The sequence below is a fragment of the Oculina patagonica genome, chromosome 6 (genome assembly GCF_052425735.1).
Source record: "Oculina patagonica isolate OP01 chromosome 6, crgOcupat, whole genome shotgun sequence".
Classification (NCBI taxonomy): domain Eukaryota; kingdom Metazoa; phylum Cnidaria; class Anthozoa; order Scleractinia; family Oculinidae; genus Oculina; species Oculina patagonica.
This window is the reverse complement of record NC_135763.1, coordinates 26,470,097-26,474,624: the sequence shown is the minus strand read 5'-3', so window position 1 is coordinate 26,474,624 and position 4,528 is coordinate 26,470,097. Positions and strand designations below refer to the sequence as shown.

Sequence of the window (4,528 nt, the reverse complement as noted above, 5' to 3'; positions counted from 1 at the left end):
CACCAGTAAAAGATGAAATTGATCCATTTGACCACAGTTAGTAGAGGGACTTGACTTCTACTAATAGTTGTTATGTTGAGCAGGTTTTAATAAGCTCAAATCCGGAACGTCTGCAGGCTGAATACACTTTCTCCGGGTGAACATCTTTGGTGTCTTCCTCACTCAACATCGATGTCAAAAACCTCCAAAATTTCGTTTCGAACCGCTGTCTTAAAGCAGTTCTGGACCATTTTTCACTTTGACAAGGTTTTCTTATACAACCGGCACCTTTTCTTCACGAAAGCGATGTGCTTTTCCATCAGACTGCAAAAGAACATTACACGAACATGGCATAAGCAGTCCAGTCGATGTATCACTTTACAAATAACGCACATGGCGCGACACATAGTTGTATCTTCAAAACCACAGCACTATGTGAATAACTCTTGCACTACAACGAAACTAGTACGAAATCAAAGCAAATTTTATGCAGATTCTTTTAATAATTTTTCCAAAGATGTAAAAAATTGTTACGCACCTTTTATCTTAAGATGTTTGATGCTTGGTCAAGCAGCTTCATGCTATCGAATGCTCCAAAATTCGATATTTTTTCCTCTAGAACTCAAAGAACACGTAAAAAGACGCTATTTTCTCACACTCGTCTGTTACCTTGTTGTTCAAAGGCTACTTTCCCAAAGTACTGTGGGACATGGGCACTTAAGCGCGTATACAGGACCTAAAAACTCTACCACTATACTGTCCCTTGAAGCGGGCGCCATTTTGAAAAAAATATGACGTCATGATATATCCAGTTCTGGTTACGCGCCGCACTGGTAAATATTAGGCCGAATACACGTGATGGAACTTTTCCAAAAAGACCCAAACTGTTCATTTCAAGTCTCGAACTGGAAGGTTTTGTTGGATCTCGAGTGAAAATAAGCATCAATCTATGTGGTTGTATTTTAACCCAAAGACCCAAAATCACCTTTTCTGTTCCTCATGTACCGTCGCTTGCATCTAAGCGTGAACACGAGCCGCCGAAACATGATCTAATTGGGTATCAAACATGGAATGTTTCGTCATGAAACATTGAAGTTTAGCAGACCGTAACGACAACTTTCACGCTCAAAATGCTCACCATAAACACTGAGAACAGGCGAAACTTTGCACCAGAAGTGATTCAAGTGAACCTGCAAATGCATATCGACACAGATCAGGATCAATTTGTCGAAGGAAGTCTTGATATCCAATCTTTCCGCCATTTCGACTGTTTCGAAACCGGAATGTGTTGAAGTTTCGGCGCGAAAGTTGCCGTTACGGTCTGCTAAACTTCAAACGTTTGATGACCAATCATGCCACGTTTGATACCCAATTAGATCATGTTTCGGCGGCACGTGTTCACGCTTAGATGCAAGCGACGGTAGCACTTTCTCGTTTAATTCTTTTGGACCTGGAGTAAACATCAGGCTGAATTCATGAGATGGCGTTTTTCTCTTATTTGATTCTTTTGGACCGTTGGTGAACATTAGACTGAATCCACTTGAGGGCATTTTCCCAAAAAGACTCCAGTTATACATTTTAGTCTCACACGGGAAGGTTTTGCTTTATCTGGAGTGAAAATACTGTTTTAACTACGTGGTGGTATTTCAACTAAGGGCCCAAAATCGTCATTATCTTTGCCTCATGCATGTAGCACTTTCTTATTCGATTCTTTTGGGCTTGGAGTGAAAATAATTTTAAATCCACGTGATGGCATTTTCCCCAGAACACCCAAACAGTACATTTCAAGTCTCAAACTGGCAGGTATTGCCAGATCAAGAGTTAAAATAAGCTTAAATCTACATGGTTGTATTTCAAACAAGAGCCCAAAATCTTCATTTTTGGGCGTCATGAAGCACTTTCTTTTTCGATTTTTTTGGACCTGGAAAGAACATTATGCTGAATTCGCGTGATGGCATTTTTCCAAAAAGACCCAAACTGTACATTTCAAGTCTCAAACTGGAAGGTTTTGCTGGATCTGGAGTGAAAATCAGCATCAATCTATATGGTTGTATTTCAACCCAATGCATGCCCAAATTCGTCTTTTTTCTGTGCCTCATGTAGCACTTTCTTATTTGATTCTTTTGGACCTGGAGTAAACATGAAGCTGAATTCACGTAATGGCGTTTTTACAAATTCACCCAAACTGAACATTTAATTCTTCAACGGAAAGGTTTTACTGGATCTGGAGTGAAAAAAAAGCTTTTATCTACCTTTTGGTATTTCAACACAAGGGCCCAAAATCGTCATTTTCATTGCCTCGTGTAGCACTTTCTTATACTTCCAGCTCACGCAAGCGTGACTCATGCGAACCTTGGACATCAGTCATTCGTCGACGCTAAACGGAGAAATCCAACACGATGGCCCTCGTTTCAGTCTACTATTGGCACCTCAAGGGAGGGCGCTTATTTAATTTTTTGACAAACATCCAAATATTCAAAACAAAACTTTATATAACAAATATAAAAATAACAGAAACTGCAACAGTAACAAATTGTTGAAAGTTCAGTTAATTTTAAACGAATTGTACATTTTAGCAGTTAATATATACATGCACGGTATGGTGAATGTTGACGAGTTTATCTATTCGAGGTTATCCACAATAGGGGTGCTTTTTAGAATAGGGGCGCTTATAATAATGGGGGCACTTATAAGAATGAGAGCGCTTATTGGAATAGGGGCGCTTATTGGCAAAAACACATTCGAAGGGGAGCGCTTATTCGGAAGGGGGCGCTAAATCGAATTGTTACGGTACTCTACAATTAGCGTGAAATGTATTTTCTTGTCACGATTCTTCCGTTATTCAAGATTCGGAACAAAAAAAAAATAGTTGTGACCCTCCATGGGAAAAAGGGAAAAAGGTCATAGCACGCTCACGGCACGCTTCCACTTTAAAACAAAAGAAATTGGTTTTAACACGCTTAAAGCGTGTTGAAGAACAAACTTCATTAGGAAACTCCTTTGTTTCGTATAACAATAAGGCGTGCGCATAGAAACAATGCAGTCAAACAAAGTAGCCTGTGTACAACCGTCCTGCTTGCCTAAAGGAGCGTGTTAAGGTTCCAAAACAAAAGCTAGTGTGTAACAACACGCTTAGTGTGTAAAATAGTATAACACGATTAGCGTGAAGAAAGCATAACAAGTTAAGCTTGCGAGGGAACACTTCAACTAGCGTTCTAAAGAATTTTTCAAAAACCGAGAGAGTAGTGAGATTATACAAGCGATCACAAACTTTGAACATGAAAAATTCTAAAAGTTTTATTCACACGAGCGATCACACGCTTTGAACATAAGAACTTAGATAAGTTTTATTCAAACAAGCGAACACACGCTTTGAACATGAAAACTTCGATAACGGAAAGTTTCATTTAGACAATTGCAAGCCATCAAACACTTTAATTTGAACATGAAAACTTCGATAAGTTTTATTTAGACAAACAATCACACGCTTTGAACGTGAAAACTTGCGTGTTCTAGCGTGTCTTTTACTCAAGCGTGTTCTAGTGTGTTTAAGTGTGCTTTCTGGCACGCTAAGCGTGCCACGGTAAACACCCTAATCTAAACAAAAGGTTTAGCGTGATAGAATCACCGAAACAAAAGCAAGTGCGTCCGTCTTTCATTCTAATTAAATATACGCATAAAGCGTGTCTTACGACACACTAAGCGTGCTATGTTAGCGTGTTGTGAGCGTAAGGTAGAATTTATCCTGACATGTTGCTCAAAGCAAGAGATGACGTAACGAGGCAGATTCAGTTCTTGCACACTGCGAGGCTCGCACAAACTGCAGACTTAAGACTTTCTCAAGGTGACTGCCTTCTAAAGATATTTTACTGTCCGTCGGCGTGCAGTCAGAGAAGTGGTTAAATATCAACCGTCCCTTTTCAAGCTTCCTGGTTATGATATAATTATGATGGCTGTGAAAATGCTAATAAAAGACTGCTCGGTTTCTTATTAGTTTTGTTATTTTGTGTCCTGTTTGGTTTCTGTAAAGACAGATATTGTAATTGAATTTCAAAAAAATGACTTGTATGGCTTTCATGTTATATTTTAGCTAGCAAGAAACAAATTTAAGACTTATATTATTATTTTCTGTTTTTTTTTCGATTGAAATAGAAGGTTATCACCGGCGCGTTTTTTGTACATGCGCTCAAGTAAGCGTAGGTAAATTTCATAACGTGCGTTAAACGTAGGATGCAATTACGGGGGTGTTCGGAATAAGCTAGTTCCTTTGGGCAACGTAAAGAAACGTAGATTTTTTTAAATCTACGTTTCTTTACGTTGATTTTTAAAAAAATTCATTCCTCGCTGGAATCTTCTTATAAGGCGACGCTGGTCAAAGTTACAATACTCAAACTTAATTTAGTAAAGTCGGGTTTTGAATTTGAAAATAAATTATACATATGCAAATAATGATTGATGCTGCGTGATGTCATTAATGCCAGCTGGTCATATACATTATATTCTCGATACTGACCTTTTGTTCAGATATTTTGCACTGAATGATCAGCTG

The 4,528-nt window shown here is 38.6% G+C and overlaps 1 long non-coding RNA gene across 1 annotated transcript; it reads right to left on the bottom strand.

The window, feature by feature from the left end:
- On the bottom strand, positions 1-643 carry LOC144658408 (uncharacterized). Its single transcript, XR_013571700.1, has 2 exons — positions 518-643; positions 1-303 (listed from the first exon to the last, which is right to left on the bottom strand). It is a non-coding gene; the product is annotated as an uncharacterized LOC144658408 (long non-coding RNA).
- Between the last annotated feature and the right edge of the window lie 3,885 nt (positions 644-4,528).